Raw genomic sequence first — 20,274 nt, 5'->3', positions numbered from 1 at the left:
AGTTGGTGTATCAAGTTACCTGTAATGAGAGTTTTAATACAATGTGATAAATTCATGTGAACTCTACCATGCAGACAGAGAGAAGGGGCCTTTTGGGAAAATCCTTGGAAGGAAGTTGGGCAGAGGAATCAAAGGAGAACTCCAGGAAAGATAACTTCAAAACCATATTGAACAATATGCAGGGATTTTTTAAGTTGGAAGTATGTCTCAGTGTATGTGGCAATGTTTACATGTAGGTATGTGTATGGATGTGGATGTGGGAGGAGCAGACACGAGGGGGAGGCAAATAGCTTGGGTCAAAGAAGCAGCATACAGAGAAAGGTTATATTTTTATTAAATATAGCAATTAAACAGATGGCTGTCATATAAAAAAATATCGGTTAGGTTGACTAGGTCTTTTTTTTCTCAGTCTGTTGATTTGCAGCCATATAGACCCAATTACAACTAACACTTAACTCCACAAAGCAAATGCAATGTTAATTTATGAGGAAGACTAAAGGACACATGACTCTGCTAATCAAACATAGTGTTATTATGAAGTCTTTTACTTTATATACAAAAATAATTTATTACTTAAATAACTATTTCAACCACATCAGAGAAATATTTGGAAAATGAAGGCAAAAAAGAAATTCACTACCATATCACAATGATTATTGTCTTTAATTTTAGGGTTTCTTCCATTTCTTCTATTTTTTTCTTTTTTTAACTTTTTTTTAAGTATACATACAATAAAACTCACTATTTTTTTAAACTCACTATTCTTTTATGTATAGCTCTGAGTTTTGATGAATGCTTAGGGTTACATAAACATCATAACAATCAAGACACAGAATGGTTCTGTTACCCTAAAAAAAAAATCCTCATGCTGTTTTTTTGGAGTCAAACCTTCATCTCACCCTTACCAATTACAACTACTGATCTATTCTCTGTCCCTATAGTTTTACACATCCCAGAACATCATATAAATAGAATCATACAGGTTGTAGCAATTTGTACCTAACTTCTTTCATTTAGCATAATACATTTGAGATTCATCCATGTGGTTGCATCAATCAATAATTGTTTTTTTTTTTTTAATGTATTGCTGAAGATTTCACTGCATGACTATACCACAGTGTACCATTCACCAATTTAAGTACATTTGCATTGTTTCCAGTGTTTGGAGATTATAAATAAAGTTGCTATAAACATGCATGTACAGATTTTTGTGTGAAAATAAGTTTTCATTTCTAGAAGTGGGACTGTTGGGCCATGTGGTAAGTGTATGTTTAACTTTATAAGAAACTGAGAAACTGTTTTTAAAGAGACTAACATTTTGCATCTCCACTAGAAATGTATGACAGTCCTAATTACTTTGAATCTTCATCAGTACTTGATGTTGTCAACTATTTTTTTTTAGCTACTCTAATATATGTGTAGTAGTATTTCATAGTGGTTTTAATTTGCACTTCCTTAATAACTAATGCTGTTGAGCATTTTTCTTATGCTATTTGCCATCCAGATATCTTCTTTAGTCAAGTCTTTTGCCTATTTTAAAATGTGTTTGTTTTCTTATGGTTAAGTTTTAAGAGTCCTTTTCATATTCTTGATAAAGTACTTTATTTGGTATTTAATTTGCAAATATTTTCTCTCCTGTCTTCTCATTTCCTTGAGAGAGTCTTGCAAAGATTTTAATTCTGGTGAAATTCTATTTCTTTTTTTCTTTTTTTTTTAAAGATTGATTGATCGATTTTAGAGAGACAGAGCACAAGTGGGGTGGGGAGGGGAAGCAGAGGGGGAGGAGTAAAGGGGAAGGGAGAGAGACAAGCAGACTCTGTGCTGAGCGTGGAGCCAGATGCGAGGTTCAGTCCCATGACCAAGATCATAACCTGATCTGACACCGAGTCTGATGTTAAACTGACTGATCCACCCAGGCACCCCTAATTTTGTTTCTTATATAGATTATGCTTTTGGCATTATTTTTTCTATTTAAAATGCCTTTTTAAGGGTGCCCCTAGGTGGCTCAGTTGGTTAAGAAACCGACTCTTGATTTCGGCTCAGGTCATGATCTCAGGATTGTGAGATTGAGCCCCTTGTCAAACCCTGCATTGGGCTCTGCGCTGGGCATGGAGCCTGCTTAAGATTCTCTCTCTCCCTCTCACTCTGCCAATCCCCCTCTGCTCATACTCTCTCTCTCTGTAAAAAAAAAAAAAAAAAAAAAAAATCCTTTTTAAATATTTGTAGCCTTAGAATGCGTGCAATTTTTTATTGTCTATTTTCATCCAATATTATATCAAGAGCACCTTTTGGTGTTTTATATACTTTCATTCATTCTTGAAAATAACACATTTTCCAAAGAAGATAATAATGTATTCATTTGTTCAGCATAAATTCATTGAACACTTATGATGTACAGAGCATTATAGTAGCACTATAATTTCTTTCACTCTAAGCTTACATTCTAGTGTAACATTCTCCAAAATTACTTGATCTATTTCTTAAAAATGCAGATTGTCTTGTTCTTTCTCTGAAAATTAATTTAATAGGTGTGAGGTACAACCCAATAATTTTTTTTAGAATTATCTGTAAGTCAAATTTTAAAAACATTAATCACATAGATAATAATATTATATAATGTTTCATAATAAGTTTAACCTTATTGAATATTTAGATTGCTTTTTGTTTTTCTACAATAAAAATTATGTTAACAGTGTGCTTTCATTATTTTTAACAGAGTCTACCAACACAGGAAATAATAAAGATGAACAATAAGAGAACGAGAGAGATCCACATACATATGCACCCTGTGAAAACAAATTACATTCTGTTCACATAAACTCTTCAGCAGCTGATAACAGCAATGTCCAGATTTCTTGAAAAGTAAGCAATATTATATTATCTTTGTGTGTACCTAACTTGAGTCCACATTTGTAGAAATAAAATACAGTTGATCCTTGAAAAACATGGGGGTTAGGGGAACTGACTCCCCAGTCAAAAATCCACAAATAATTTTTGACCACCAAAAAACTTAACTACAATAGCTTACTGTTGACCAGAAGCCTTACCGATAACATATATAATCAGTTAACACTAATTTTGTATGCTATATGTATTATATACTATATTCTTAGAATAAATTAAGCTAGTGAAAAGAAAATGTTATTAAGAAAATCACAAGAAAGAGAAAATGCATTTGCAGTTCTGTACTGTATTCATAAAAAAAAAAATCAGGTCTAACTGGACCCATGCAGTTCAAACTCATGTTGTTCAAAGGTCAACTGTAACTGTTTCTTTTTATGACTAACTCAGATGAATGGTATAAATGAAATTTATATTGTTTTCTTGATAATGTCTGCAATTTCAAAAAGCTGGAGCTATGTGGGAAGAGGCATAAAACTCTTAAGTGTCTATATAATAGAAAAATACAGAAGAACTTCTGAGCCAAGCAACTGATGTTCTTTTCAATGAAAGTTATAATCCAGCTGCAGCATATTTAGTCCTCTGAGCTTGTAACTAACTCTACTTTCAGTCTCTGCGGGGAGAGCTGAACACCCAGGAAAGCTGGCAAAAAGCACACAATTATTATGATTGGATCCAAATATGAGGAGCTGAAATCACACATTAATACAAACCCATTTCCTTCATTGACCTTGACATTGCCTCCGGCTTTGTCAGGATAGTACATTTATGACCTGGTTATCTGCTTCCTGAAACTCCAAATTCCTTAATTGGCTTTAAATTATATACCTATGGAGAAAAAGGAAAAATTTATTTGAGTTAGGGATCCTTGGTCTCTTACTTCATACAAATATGTATAGTGAATCTTTCGAGAAAGGGATGAACAATTTCCAGAACTTTAGGATCAGTGGAATACTATATTCAAATAATCATGGGTGAGTATAGTACAAGTATCTTCTTCTATTGACTATAAACTTTGAAAAGATATAAAAGTGAGCAGTGGTAGGTTTACATAAAGAACAAGTTTTATTTTGAAAAATATATATTCAATTCCCGTTTTTTATATCATAATTACCGCATCCTACATGGTGTTATATTTTAAATAATCATTCTCACCAAGTTCTAAAAATATCTCTCAGTGCAACACTTTGATGAGTGCAAAAATATTCCCAGGCCTCCATCTGAGAATTTCAGCACTTGTACCCATTTTTCAGGATTAAAAATTCTCCATCTGAGAATTTCAGATTAAAGACCATGGCCCATTCATTTAACAAATTCCTATTACTTCTTAAAAATATAAAAGCTACTCAACTCACCTGAGGGAAAAGGATAAAGGAGCTAACCTTTATTATATTCTGGATACAAGCAATTTTTCATGATACCTCTCATTTGACCTTCACAATAATTTTTTAAGGGTGGCATAAACATTTTAGGGATGATGGAAACCAAGGCAGATAAACCGAAGTGAACCTTTTAACCTTGACACCTTGCACCTTCCAATAGTGGAAAAGGTGATTCTTTTTCTATGGAGTGCAATCAGGTGATCTCATGAATATATTATTAGTTGATGTCAGAAATAAAACTATAAGAACATGTCACATAACTGTGGTACTCCTTACCAACCTTTGAAAGACAATAAAATAATGCACACACTTAATACATTTACAAGATGCATGTGTCTAAATGGTTGTGTAACACTTTAGAAAAAGAAAAAAAAGATCTTATTGAAGCATTTGTCCAGAAATTAATGAATTAATTTCTCTCTTTCAACATTTATCAAGCAAATATTATGAAACTAGTATTTTCATCCACGTTATCGTTCTTTAAAATGCAAACAAAATTTTGTGACTCCTGATTTATAAATGGGGAGACAGGCTCAGAGAGGTGAAGGTGATTCAGGTAGTCAGTGGGTACAGCCAGGATTCAACCAGATCGCCTTGAATCAAAGTTCTTCACATTGCCTTCGTCTAATTTCTTATCTAGATGGTTAACAAACTGCTAAATCTGCAACATATGCTATACTTTCCACCTTAAATTTTTACATTTCCTCTTAAATGGGCATCCCCAGCAATTCCACCTGAACCTTAAACTTTTCCTTTCTTATGCTTGGCTTATCATTTCTCCTCTCCAGGTTGGTATCTGATAAAATCTCCCAGTTTTGCTTTAATTGGCATTGGCAACATGTGGTCTCTGATAAAAAGCATATTTTCTTTTGAGATTGCAATCATCAGTTGGGCTCATTTTTCTTGGCCCCACCATCAAGCTGAACTTATTTGGAAAAAGAAACAGCAGCTTGTGGGTTACTAAATGCCAGAGAGCTGAACTTAAAAAAAGAGAGAGAAAAAGTCACAGGAAAACAGCTTAAAAATACATTTAGAAAGTCTCGTGTGTGCGTGTGTGCGGGTGTGCATGCGTGTGCGTGCGTGTGCGTGTGTGTGTAAGCATAGGCTTACATCAATCACTCTGTTCACGTATAATATATAAGCAGAATTAGTCTGTGTATGCAAAACTCTTAAAGGGCATGGTTTTTACCCATAGCCTATTTATTCCAAACATAGCTAAATGAGGAGGCCAAATATAGAAAGTGATGCTCCAGGGGCCCTACGGCCTATATAGAATTTAAACTCAAATGATTTGCAAAATCACTACTAAGACAGCTTGCTCATACTGTCAGCGCGCCAGCACCAGAAGCTTGGGGTGTATTTTTGTCTTGGCAGATGCACATTCTGTTATAAAGGTCTGTTCATCTGATGCCTTCCTTGTTTTCAGGTAATGCTCAGCGCTTTCTTGCAGGGGGAGGAGTGTTGTTGAGCCCGTGTCCCTTCTCCCTGTCCTGTAGGAGAGACTGTCTACACTGACTCTGACCATGGGACCAGTGTCCCGGCTTACTGCCTTTACAAGTTCATTTCTGTGCCACAAAACTACAGGTCACGGGTACTCTCTTCCTTTTTCTATGATTCAATTTTATTTTCAACATTTGTCAGGGCAGAGGGAAATAAATCAGTTTTAAGTGATATTGACAATGATTACATTTCTTTAAAAGTCACCTTAGGTTTGAGGAGGTTTTTTGTTTTGTTTTTTTTTTTTTAAGATTAAAACATCGTTTCCCAAACTGATTAGCATAGTTTTTAAGCCACTCTGAAGTGTTTGTTAGGCTTCCATGCTGGTCTCCATATGCCTCTTTTCAATTACATGTGCCGCCACAAGTATGGCTAAATGAAACGCTTCTTTAAAAACAGAAAGCAAACTGTTAGGCTTTGTGCAGTGTAACTAGTTAGAGTGTGACATCTCAAACTGCCCTGATTTCATCACCAAACTGCTAAATGTTCTGATTGCAGAAATAGCCATGAAAATGTATCTTAAAATGAGAGAACTCTGTGGGAATTAAAGAAGAGGAGGAGAATTGGAAGGGATTAAAATAATATGAAAGGGAGTTTAAATCATAATTGTCCGGGAGGCTATCTGTGGAGAGGATTTTTATGACTGTGTGGTTGTAAAAATAATACTAATAGCCATAATAAGAATAATTCTAATGTTTATTGACTACTTCTTAAATGTTAGGCATGATTCTAAAATCTTCACATTAAGTCAGTTTATTAACCCAATTAGTTAATCACAGCAACTCTATAAGGAAAGTATTAGAATTTTACACATTAAGAAACTGAGACAGAGAGATTTAGTAATTTTCCTAAGGGCCAGAAGCTAGAAAGTGGTACAACTGAGATCAAGATTAGGTAGTGTGGCTCCAGAATTTACATCTTATTTTAAGGTTACTTGGAGAAACAAACACGAGGATTATATTAGGAAGCCCTTTGTTCATCTATGCTTGTGTTGCTCCTCAGTGGGTTATATTACTAGATTGTAAATTCTCTTGTATCACCCACTAGAGTGCCTGTCATATATCCAGTTCTCAGGAAATGTTTGTGGAATAAATGAATAAATGAATGAATGATATCTTACTTTCTGGGAAGTGCCATAAGTAAACCAATTAGAGTGCAAAACAAGACATCAGTTGGGCAAAACAAACAAACAAACAAAAAACAACTTGTGAAACATCTATTCAGCTTCTCATTTACTCTTTTCTTTTTCCAGCTTTATTGAGATATAATTGACATAAAACATCAAGTAAGTTTAAGATGTACAATGTGATGATTTGATGCAGGTATCCTTTGCAAAATGTTTACCACAATAAAGTTCCTTAAGGATGTGAAGGTGATCTGGCTGTGACGTTTGTCACCCATGGATCACCCATGGATCACCATTGATTCCACTGATCTGGCTGGCTAGGCAGCTGTCCCCTTCCTCCCTTACTGCTGCATGTGTGTCCCTCCCAAAGCTGCGCACTCGCTGGAAGAGGACAAACAAACAATAAAGTTACTTAACACATCTCACATAGTTACTGTTTTGTTGCTATTGTTGTCATTGTTGCTATTGTTGTAATGGTGAGAACATTAAAGTTCTACCCTCAAAGCAACGATCAAGTATACAATACAGTATCATTAGCAACATTCACCATGTTGTACATTAGATCCATGGAACTTATTCATCTTATAACTGAAAGTTTGTACCCTTTGACGAATATCTCCCCATTTCTCCTACTCTTCAGCCCCTGGAAACCACAATTCTACTCTGTTTCTATGAGTTCCATATTTTTAGACTCCACATATAAGTGAGGTCATACAGTATTTGTCTTACTCGGTCTGACTTATTTCACTTAGCATAATACCATCAAGGTCCATCCATGTTGTTGCAAATGGCAGAATTTCCTTCTTTCTCACCACTGAATAATATTCCCTTGTACATATATATACCATACTTTCTTTAGCCATTCATTTATCAACAGATATTTAGGTTGTTTCCATGTCTTGGCTATTGTGAATAGTGCTGCAGTGAACAAGGGAGTACAGATATCTCTTTGAGATAGTGATTTTATCTCCTTCAGATATATACCCACACATGAAATTGCTGGGTCATATGGTACTTCTATTTTTTTTTAGTTTCTTGAAGAACTTCCATGCTATTTTCCATAGTGGCTGCACCAATTTACACTCCCACCAACAATGGACCAGGGTTTCCTTCTGTACACATCCTCACCAGTATTTGTTATCTCTTGTATTTGGGATAATAGCCATCCTAACAGGTATGAGGTGATAGCTCATTGTGATTTTGACTTACATCTCCCTGATGATTAGTGATGTTAAGCCCCTGTTCAGCTACCTATTGGCCATTTGTATATCTTCTTTGGAAAAATGTCTATTCAAGTCCCTGCCCATTTTTTAATTGGATTATTTGGGGTTTTTTAGTATTGAGTTTTATGAGTCCTTTATATGTTTTTAACCCTTTATCAAGGATTTTAACCCTTTATCAGATATCAGGGATTTTAACCCTTTATCAGATATATGGCTTGCAAGTATTTTATCCCATTCTATAAGTCATCTTTCATTTTATTGATAGTTTCTTTTGCTGTGCAGGAGATTTTTACTTTGATGTATTTAGTTTTGCTTTTGTTGCTTATCATATCCAAAAGATATATTGCCAACACTGATGTTAAGAAGGGTTTTTTTTCCCCAATGTTTTCTTCTAGGAATTTACTGTTCAGGTCTTATGTTTAAGTCTTTAATCCATTTTGAGTTAATTTTTGTGGGTGGTGTGAGATAGGGGTCCAATTTTATTTTTTGCATATGGATATCCAGTTTTTCCAGCACCATTTATTGAAGAGTATCCTTTCTCCATTGAGTATTCTTGCAGAATACTTGTCAAATATTAGTTGATCATATATGTGTGAGTGTAGTTCTGGGATCTCAATTCTGTCCCATTGCTCTATGTGTCAGTTTTTATGCCAGTACCATACTGTTTGTTTACTATAGCTTTGTAATATAGTTTGAAATCAGGAAGAGTGATACCTCCAGCTTTGTTCTTTCTCAAGAGTGCTTTGGCTGCTTAGGGTCTTTTGTGGTTCCAAATAAATTTTAGGATTTTTTTTTTTCTATTTCTGTGAAAAATTCTATTGGAATTTCCATAGGGATTACATTGAAATCTATGAGTGGCTTGGGTAGTTTATACATTTTAAGAGTATTATCACTTCTGATCCATGAACATGGGATAACTTTCCATTTATTTGTGTCTTTTTCAAATTCTTTCATCAATGTCCTATAATTTCTGGTGTATAGATCTTTTACTTTCTTAAATTTATTTCTAAGAATTTTATTGCTTTTGATGCTATTGTAAATGGGATTGTTTATTTCTTTTTCATATGGTTCATTGTTAGTGTATAAAGTACAACCAATTTCTTATTATAAAATATTACTTGTTGATTAGGTTGAAAGGCATTGCAACATGATAGGAAATGATTGCACACTAGTTTGAGAGCCAACACAAATTCTAGTCTTAGTTCCAATGCAGCCACAAACTCATCATTTGATTTTATTTGGTCACTCCAAGTTGGACTTCAGTTTTCTGTTTGTCAAATAAGTGTATTTATTTAGAGAGAAACACTTTCTAACTCTGGCATCCCATAATATTTTCAAGAAATCAAGATTAGGACTTAACATTGGTTCTGTTTTAGTTTGTTTCTTTGAGACAGTAGTCATTGAGTATTCATGGAATGGATCTAATTTATCTATTTATGAGCATGGAAAATGTTACTTTCATCAATGCTATGAAAGGTACATGATCTCTAAGAGAAGGAATGATACTTTTTGTAAATAAAGTGAAGTAAGTTGCTTAGAGAACAGTGGAAGTTGTTGAGTTCAATAATGTTTAGTACATACAAGAAGATCCACAAAACTAGGTATGTAAAAGTTAATAATTTTCTACAGTACATTGGAATGCTTTAGAATCACCGTCCAATTCATTTGACCTTCTTTTATACAATGGTTCTGTTCCTGAAGATACTATGTATATTAAAATAATTATAAAATGAGTAATATTTTAAACATACTAGAGACTTTATTTAATGGAAATAAAACAGAGAGAGAATCCTTTGATAAATGAATTACCAAACTTTAAGGGTTCATTTAAGTAAATTTCTACTTAGCAAATAAAGTTGGGATCCAGAATAATACAAAATCTACAGGTTTCATATCTACAGAAAATACAGGAACAGCCCAGAGATGGTTTTACTCATTTCTGGAACAGGATTTTGAGTTACAGGTATATACCTGGTCACAGGAAATCCAGACACATGGAGAGCCAGATTTATACATATGATAAATTATTTTAAGGGTTCTCTGAACACCAATGCCATCATCCATCAACATGAAGCTGCTTCTACAAATGTGCATGCATTTCCTGAAAGGATTTATAATCCAGCCAATACGGTACATTTTGAATGTGTTACAGAAAGGACAGATTTACAGGAGACAATCTGCCTTCATGATGATTGCATATTGTGGCATTTCTAGTCCATATGGATCAGTAAGACTTGGATAGCAGGCATTTGACCTTCAAAATCATGCAAATGTGAAACCAGACTTCTACTCTTACAGCTGGGAACGTCAGTGGGTCTTCTTTAGCTTATTCTAGAGGCATTGATTAAAACATAATTTGACTTCTAAAAATTATTGAATTTTATTTCTATGCTTACTTCCCCCCTCCCTGGAGAATGATTTGGTCTTTTGCTCCCCTCATCCACATTCCCTCTGGCTAACCTTCACTCATTAGCACCCAGAGCTCAAATACTGATCCTTTAAGAGAGAACTTGCTAACTCAGAGCCACAGGCTAACTATAAACAAGACTTCAAACCTTTTTGTTCATGCCATAGTTAATCTCAAGTAATAACTTCTGAAAACCTTTGAAAAGGTCTGAGAGTAGCTTTCTGTCAGAGGCCTTAGGAAACTGTACATTTTCTCACTGTGAAACCTTGATCATGCCAGATATAATCAGACTGTTTATCTGGCAATGTTAATTTTCTGGGTTTACAGTGTAACAATTCTCCAAGATTATTGGAACAAAATCACAAGAAGTTATATTTGTTAATCGGCCAATTTTTTTTTTTTTTTGCATTTAAACATTCAGTGCAAAATGGTATCACATTTTCTAGAGTGCAGACGAGACTGTGCTTGAATAAATGCATTTTGCCAAAGCAAAAGTAATATTTAAAAAATCTCAAAATTGAGAGAAACAATTTCAACAGTTTTCCTCTTTGTGATTTAAAGCTTTGAGAATCCTGCCGGAGAGGCAAACTAGAAGCTATAGGCATCTTTGTGACCACATTCTGCCAAGCTAAAGATAACATGAAAAACTATCATACAAGGGAAAAAATAGATCTGAATAAGATCTCTGCCTCTAATGAGGCAAAATGGGATTCTCCTTCCTATCCTAGCACCACCAACCACCTCAGCTACTCCAAACTCTTTCCATAAAGGGATGTTTATAAGCTTCTGGTCTAGACAGCCTTTGGGCTTTTGGCTATAAGCCTCAAAGTATTCATATGTTTGGTATTTTATGTATTCCTATTTCAAGATTGTGCTCCAAGCAATTCATTTTAAACTTATTATGAATTCTTCATTGATAAACAGTAAATCTTATATCACCTGGCTCTTGTCTCACAACTCAATTCAACCATTTCCCAAATGGAAATTTCTTTCTGCCCACTAATAATCAGCTTTAAATTTTAGCAGATGCAAAGTTGAGCATCTCCATTTGCTTATGATTAGGGCGATGTCTTTCAGTTCTCTTCTGGAAGGTGTAAGCATCCAGTATGCTGATTCCAAAGCACCTGATACTAGAGCAGCTAGTGTTTACAAAAGAACTTACCATGTGCCATTTATAGGTCTAAGCCCTTTCCATGCATTTCTGCTCATTGATTTTCTCACAATGACCCCATGTAGTAGGTATTATGATTGTCTTAATTTTACAGATAAAGAAAATGAGGTCTAAAGAAGCTAGGATGCTGCCAACTGTATTTCCTTGGTCACAGTTGGCCCTCATGAAGGATCTTGAAACCAAGAGTTTGAAACCAAGCCAGAAGTCTTTACTATTTGCTTGTACAGACAGAAAATTGCCAACACACTGATGGATATGCATTTTTATTGTTTATAGACTTGCTCAATTGATATCTTTGATCAAAAAGTTTGGTAGAAAATTAAAAATCCTTATCAATTATAAATTTACCCTATTGGCAGGTAAAATGATAGCCCAGAACCATTAAGTTACAGATACGAGGAACTGGGAATGTGATAGATGGAATTGACCAGTGGTAGGCTAGTCATATTCTCTTATGAGTTCTCACTTTCCCCCTATATAAAATAAATCATTGGGATAGATAAGTTCTAAAGTCTCTTCCAGAGCTGACATTCTATGACCTCATGATGAATCTTCAGTGGTAAACATCACATTGTTTTCATTTATAAAATTTGGTATATATAAGCATAACTCAGAAAAAGAAGGATATAGACTGCTCATTATGTTTCTTTGTAGAAAAAGAAGCCACATCTAGAAGCTTCACTTCCAGCATACAAAGACCACTATATATTTCATTATAGAAGCCAAGACAGGTATAATTTCTACTCTTGAAGAATCAATGTGGCAACTTCAGAAGAGCCATATAAAAGGGAAATTGCCCATTGATTTATGTAGGACTTTTTCCCCTGTCTTTAGTATATTCCTACTATTTGTATTGGTATACTCTATCAACATAAGGTGATCTTGCCTATCACACAAAAACATTTTACATACCTTGGAGAATATCTGGAAACTTGTCTCTAAAATTTGGGGGTTGGGGGTGGTGGTCGAACATTCCCTTAAGAAAAATACACATGAACACAGTTAGCATACAATTTCTCTGTGTTCCAGGACCATGTGTTTGAAGAGCAATCACCTTAACTCTTGCTTAGAGAACTTTTATGATGCTCAGAAGAGTTACAAAGGAGTTTAGCAAAGAGCAAAAGAAAGGCTAGTATGAATAGGACAGGCTTTTCCCCCTATAGATACATCATGGGGCTTTGGGCCAGGGTGGGGTTCCCCTAAAATAATATTCAAGATTTTTTTGCATGTGCATACAGAAAGATTCCATCATATTCTCAAAGGAGTCTCTACATAAAACTGAAGAAAAGGGGGTCTGTTAATGAAAGTAGTCACACGATTGCCAAAAGGCCAGGATCGCAAAAAAGATCCTGCTTGTTAACAGCAAAAATATTTCTTCTACTCAACTTATGTTACCCCTTACCCTTGCTTCCAATGTCACTGGATACCCACTCCGCCAAAATGCTCTTGTCTGACTTCTACTCTTAAAGAAGTAGAGTCCTACTAATGCACTCTACATGGAAAGGAAACAAAATTAAAATTCAGAAAAATTTCTTTTTATGCAAAATAAGTTAAACAGATTTTTTTTAAATGAAGAATTTTGTGTTAAGGAGAATCCTTAAGTGAGGTAATTAGTTGACCAACTACCATTTGCTTTCAGATGCATTTTCTCCCTTTCTCTGCTCTACATTTCCTGAAACATTATCTTCTAAACTCACTTGTTCTCTCACAAACCTGATAGAAGATTGAAGGATGAGAAAGGGAGGTCAAGGCTTTCCCCACAACCCTTTCCAGATGTGTCTGCCCTCCTCCATGGTGCCAGTTCCTACCGCACAATGCTCTTTATGCTTCCATCTCCCAATGGACAACCTTCACGTGGTTCTAGCTCTGCTGAATGGTCCTGGCTTCTGGCTTCTGGAAATACCACCTCCCTCTGTTCCTTCAGCTCTAGCAGTGGCACTGTTGTGAATGATCTCTAGTTTGTCTTACCATCTCCTATTTGACCTTCAGCTATTCCATAACTCTTGTAATTCTCAAATTTTTTTATTCGAAAGATCTACAATGGCTTCTATTTTCCTGGTTGGACTCTGATTGTTCCGGGTAGACTGATTGTAGATGAGCTGTTTCTGGTGCAGGAGACAGAGGGAGTCAGGACAAGTATTCTGGAAAGCAAACATCTGAAATATAGATGGAATAGTGGTATATAATTTCTGATAAAAGATATACGTGGAAATATTTTTTGTGCAATATAGGCAGTTTTCTATGACCCACTTTCATCCAGGCATGCAGAATACCTGGTATCTTTTATTGTCATTCTCACTTTCAATCTATTTTCTTGCTGCATTTTGCCCTATGGAATCTACAGGTCATTCTATGTCACATTATGTAATCCCAGAGTAATTAAAAAAACATAAATTGTCTGGGGTTAAATAAAATTCTTTTTAACTGCTTTGAATGAAGGGACCATGACATGAGTGCAGGTGTCACTTTATAAATGCACAATTTCAGCCAAAAAAAATATGTAGATAAATAGATCTGTAGGTTTTATATATTTTCCTCTGTGAGATCCAGTGGGTAAGCAGCAATCTGGAACTCAAAAGCCTTTGAAATATCTTCTACTTTGCCCCTCGTGTTCAGTGACCTTGAGTAAGTCACCTAAATTGGAGGCAACCCTGGCTCTGGAGGGAATGATCTAGTGTCTGGGACAGCAATCCATTTTAAGATAAAACAGGCTGTAGAGATGTTCAGTGCTAGAAAAACTTAACAAAATAGCATTTGGATGTGTCCATGTGCATGAAGCCCTCTGGAGAGTTCTTTCTATTATTATAATCAGTCATGTTTAGTTATCTCTGTTTATGTTGATGGGGGATTCATATTTCTAACACCCATTCCTGTTAGCTCCATAGGCCCCCTAGAGAGAAATTCATTTTACAAATTCAAAACAATTGCTTAGTTTTCATTTGAATTAAATTTCCCATCATTTCCGCTTTGCAATAAATGTCAGCTGGTTAACACAGAAAACACTGAGACTTAGGTTAAAAGTATTTGCAAACATGCAATTAAGAATTGACGAAAATAGTTGTCTACTTCTGTTTGATTAAAGCCATCAACTGCCATCTTCAGCATTGCATGCCAGATTTCTCAGCAAAAGGTTATCTTCCTCACTTAAGGGGGCACCTTACCCCTGGGCCTGCCCTTGTTTTAAAGAGAACTGAACATCACTCTACTCACTCTAGAAATCTCATAATCTGATCCCAGCATAGTCTGATTCAAGTTGCCTTTAGAACAAAACACGTGTGTTCTCCTCCCTCCCCTGTGTCCACCACAAACATTGACAATTACTTCTGGCTTTTTTTTCACTGAACTCTTTTTAATCTAGTGTTTCAGGAAACCTTTACCAATTGGTTAGAGCTCTCATACTGGTGAAATTATTCTTTAGAAGTATAATGCAAACTCTTTAACACAAGGTTGACATCAAGTATTTATCTTAATATGAGACTTGGACAATTCCAGCAAATCATGTCTTTCAGAGAGTATCACTATGAGATTTTTAACTTGACAGATCTGGAAGAGAATGCAGCAAAACTTGTTGGAAGTAACTAGTACTCAAAACCTACGGTGTATACATTTCCCTAGGAAAAGGGAAAAATGAAAGCTGAAGGCAATGGGAGAACTAAGAAGCTTGTTTTTATTTCACAAGGATAAGTGTCTGAGATCTGGAAGGGATGTCACCTGGATATAATATCTAAATTGAGCTGTGGCCAGTATAGCTAGGGATATTTAATGATGGTGAGGAGAAGAGAAGGTTCATGTTTGACATAAGGCAGAAACCACCTCACTTGATTTTAACCACCTCACTTCTATGTTTAAAGGAGTCTTTTTTTGGTGAGGGATGGTGCTAAAATTTAAAATTACAATCTAGCTCATTGAGAAAGTTTCAGCAACAATCGGTTTGTAGAATTCCTGCAAATATTTATTGACTAATCACTGCATATAAGACACTGTTTGGTCATTTTGCTCCTCATCTATAAAATGCTTATATTGTCTACCTCACAGGTTGCTGGGAGGATTAAAGGAACAAATGTTTGTAAAAGCATTATTAAAGTATCAAGGAGTATCTTTATTATAGTCATATTTTAATGATAATTTTTTATTACATGATAAAGGAAGAGCTTAAATAGGAATTATTCCTTAATATGAAATGTGAGGCAAGGGGAAAAAGCAACCAGGGATTGCATAAGATTACCAAGAATGGTCTGGAATTTTAGAGCCATCACATATTTTGAGACCTAGCACAATGCTTGGGTCATAGAGTTATTCACTAAATGTTGAGTGAGGAAATTAGCAGATGATTGAATTTAAAAAATGAGACTTTGTGACTTTACCTTGACAGTAATTGTGTCTCTGTAGTCTCTTTTTTCATGTCACCTGGCCTTTAAGCCTGCCATGTTTTCTGGGTCTTCATAAACTAAAGTTTTATGGGAGCAAGAAGAATCTCTGCTGACTCCTTTCCTTCCATCAAGACATCACATTCCTGTGGGCATTTGCAAAGTCTCATTCTCCAGCTTCTGTTCATGATATGGTCATCTTCACAAATGCTTTCACATGTTCCCATAGCTTCACTTCCCATATTTACTTGAGAGACATTCAATCTAAATATCTAGCCCTGACCTTAAACTTCTGACCCACATTTACAGTGGCCTCCTGGATAGTTCCTCATAGAGATATTTCTCTTCTCTCTTTCTTTTTCCTCTTATATCAATCATAAAGCCAATAATCCAGCTATGAATCTTGCAGTTATCATCATTTTTGTCTTCTCTCCCTTCTTCCCAACCATCCTCCCCTTGCACTTAATACTCAGTCCATAGAGTTCTACATCTCCATTCCTACAAACACATAGCTTCCACTTTCTGCCTCTTCTTTGGGGCTATTATCTCTTTGGACTTTAGTCATAGCTTTCTAATTGCTTTGCCCAACATCCCATTTCCAAGCTTTCCCTGGTATAGTATATCAACCCTGCTTGTACCAGGATTAGCTCTCTGAAACGTAATCTGCTCAAGTAACCTCTCTTGTCATCACATGCAGCTCTATATCCACCTTAGCCCTGCTAGAACCTTCATAGCTCTAAGTCATCTGTAGAATCAAGAGCAAACTCCTCAATGTGTCTTTCAAAGCCTTCCCCAGTCTACCCCTGCCTATCTTTGAGCTTCATCTCTTGGTTCACTTTCAGTGACTCTACGTTTCAATAATGCAGAACTACTTATTTTTCCCAGAGCATGCCTACCTCTGTGCTTTTTTTTTTTTTTTTTTTTAAGATTTTATTTATTCATCTGAGACACAGAGATACGGAGAGAGAGAGAGAAAGCATGAGCAGGGAGAGAGGCAGAGGGAGAGGGAGAAATAGGCTCCCCGCTGAGCCAGGAGCCCCATATGGGACTTGATCCCAGGACCCTGGGATCATGAACTGAGCCAAAGGCAGACGCTTAACCATCTGAGCCACCCAGGTGCCCCTACCTCTGTGCTTTTGTTCAGTACTTTATCCACATGGAATGACTCTCTTCTTCCTTGTATCAAAATCATGTACACCTTAGAGTTCAGGCACAGATCTTTCATTGATCTTCCTTTTAGATTCTAAAAAGGATTGTCAGTAGATTGTTCCTTTCTTAGAGTTCTTATTTATCATTGTTTATTTTCTAGTGGAACTATCTATATCATGTTTTTACTATTATATGGAATTATTTATATGCTACCCACACTGGAAGCTCTTGCATAGTGGACATTATGCTTTACTAATTTGTGAACCACTGTTCCACCCCTAAATATCTGGCACAGACATAATAATTGCTCATTAAATTTTAGTTGAAGTTTTATAGAAAAAATACTTTGTAATGCTACTGACATTTAAAATTACTAATATATGGGAAAAGTAAGCCTCGATTTATTTTCTGTGGGGGCCAGAAAATTAGTGAGTTAAATAAACTATTGGGGCAAGGTAAAAGGAGATCCATTACATTTTGCTATTTATTTCTTTTTCATGTACATCTATATATGTATAAAAATGATTAACTGTACACATGTTCTTATGATTTCAGTATAATTGATACAGATCAAGTCAAAAAGATAAAATTAGTTAAATCTGAACAATAGCTAGTCTGGAAAGAAAAGATATCAAATGGCAAAGATGACTGCTTAATATCAAATGAGTTTTTTCTAGGATTAATTGGGAGGAACTTCTTAAAGATAAATTTCTGTTACTTTTAGTTACTAAAACTATTCATAGTAAGGTCTGAATAATACTTTCACATTTAAGATGAAAAGGAAAAAATAATTTTCTCAAAATTAATTATTATTAAGGAAATTCAATATAAAGAATAGCAAGTGGGGTGCCTTGCTGGCTCAGTCAGTTAAGGGTCTGACTCTTGTTTTCTGCTCAGGTCATGATCTCAGGGCCATGAGATTGAGCCCCCACATTGGGCTCCATGCTGGGTGTGGAGCCTGCTTAAGAGTCTCTCTCTCCCCGTCTCCCTCTGCCCCTTCCCCTTCTCTCTTTCTCTCTACCTCTCTCTCTAAAAAAAAAAAAGTAGCAAGTGAATTATACTTATTTATGTTAAACTGACCTCAGAATTATATAGTATATAGTATTTTACTTATGCCATATTACTGCAAATCAATTATTGAAAATACTTCTCAATACTCAGCTCAAAATACTGGTTGACCCAAATATAAAAACAGAAAGTTCTCATCTAACAGGCATATATGTATATATATATATAACTATCTTATTGGTATGTAATATTAGACATACAAATGGAAACTAGCCCGATTATTTAAAGATGATCAAAGTAACAAAAGGAAACAACCACCCAGATTGTTAATAAAACACATTGGATCTATAAATTTATCACAGCCTACTTAGTCAAAATTAAGAATTGCAATAAAGGAAACCTTTAAAAACTATTTATAAAATTGTGTACTACAAATTGTACTATAAATTGTACTACAAATGGTAATTTTTAAATGTTCTTTAACTCAATACAATCTAGAGATACTTTTTATAGACTTTTACAAAATATTCCTTGATACAACCATAGTATCAGGAACTAATTTTCCAGAAGAGCAATTAAAACAAATGAGTGGCTGTAATGAGTATAAAAAAGCTAAGAAAATAATCACTATTTAGACCTTACAGTAGAATAAGATTATTACAAAATTATATTGTTTTTAGTAAAAATCTATTTTGTGAGGGTGACACTTAGTGGGACACGTTCCCTGTCCCTCTGGCTATAGCCTCCTAAATATTCTAATAACTCAAGTAAACTGCCGGGACAAACAACGCAGCTATGAATGTGTCTGGAGATTCTGCATCTGCCTTCCTTAATCAACTTCCTTTCCTGAATATGAATTGCAATAATGAGTCAATTAACGTCCTCAAATGCCAATGAGATGCAAAAGAGATTGGTGGTGGTGGTGGTGGCAATGCGTTTCGGGAGCTGTTCCAATGTCTGGATTTTAACGAGAATCACACACTGAGCTCACAACTGATTATTTATCTCATGCGAACGTGACTGGCTGGCACTTTCCCGTGCAGCCTTCCCCATGGCTCCCCCAAGGAAGTAGGGAAAGATAAATCTAGCCTTATTATCTAGAGGATCTCTTTGGTTTGGAGTCATTACTCCTAAGGCTTCACTTCTAACCTCTTTACTCGGATGAAAAGGCATGTTTTTGATAATTTTCCCTATCGATGTTCTGCACTGACACTTTAACCATATCCTGAGATGATGATCCTTTTTGGTATATGCTAACAAGGCATTAGCAATCTATTTTCAAAGCACAGCCTCTGTTATTCCTTTAAGGTGCATTTAAATAGTTTATTGTAATTTATTGTCTTCTGTCTGTCAAGAACTTTAAATATATTACTGTATCTCAGAACACATTTTTTTGTTTCTTTCATAGCCTTTTTTTAAATTGAAATATAATTGATATATAACATCGTATTAGTGTTAGGTGTCCAACATAATGATTTGAAAAATGGATATATTGTGAAATGATCACGACAGTAAGTTTAGTTAACATCCATCACCACACATAATTATATTTATTAATATAAATATTATAAGTCTGATTCTTCTTCCCATTTAACAGACAAGAGAACCGAGACTCAGAAAGTTTATACAACTGCTGAAGGGCGGCCGCAAAACTCTGCAATCAGGCCCATCAGCCGTGATGCTTATGTTCTTTGCACCAGGAAACAATGCCCACAGCTGTGTGAGATTTGATTTCCTACCTGTTTACATGGAACTTAAGGGAATATTAAAACTCCAAATTTCAAAACAGCAATTCTCTATCTTTAATTTCATTAAGAATCCTTCAGGTTTAATGAATATTAACTGTTCCGGAGCAATTTACCTCCCAGATATTTTCAGTTTCCTCATGTTAAAAGCTTGGACAGCTGGCTGACCACTTGGCAAACACAAGACCCCCAAAGTAAAATGATAACTCTGGCCGCATGGCCACTTTTCCCTGACAGATTGGAACCCCTCACTGGCCATATTTTAATGTAAAAACTGAACTACTGAAATTCCGTCATA

At 35.4% G+C, this 20,274-nt stretch overlaps 1 long non-coding RNA gene across 1 annotated transcript in view; it reads left to right on the top strand.

The window, feature by feature from the left end:
- Nucleotides 1–2,756: 2,756 nt before the first annotated feature.
- The window catches only part of LOC118010411, a 28,309-nt gene continuing 10,791 nt past the window's right edge, over nt 2,757–20,274 (top strand). Inside the window, exon 1 of the long non-coding RNA XR_004679192.1 lies at nt 2,757–2,862. This is a non-coding gene — a long non-coding RNA (uncharacterized LOC118010411). The remainder of the gene's footprint in view (nt 2,863–20,274) is intronic.

Source organism: Mirounga leonina, unplaced genomic scaffold (assembly GCF_011800145.1).
Source record: "Mirounga leonina isolate KUSES-001 unplaced genomic scaffold, KU_Mleo_1.0 Mir_129, whole genome shotgun sequence".
Taxonomy (NCBI): domain Eukaryota; kingdom Metazoa; phylum Chordata; class Mammalia; order Carnivora; family Phocidae; genus Mirounga; species Mirounga leonina.
Note: the sequence above shows the minus strand (reverse complement) of the source record. Positions and strands in the feature narration are given on the sequence as shown.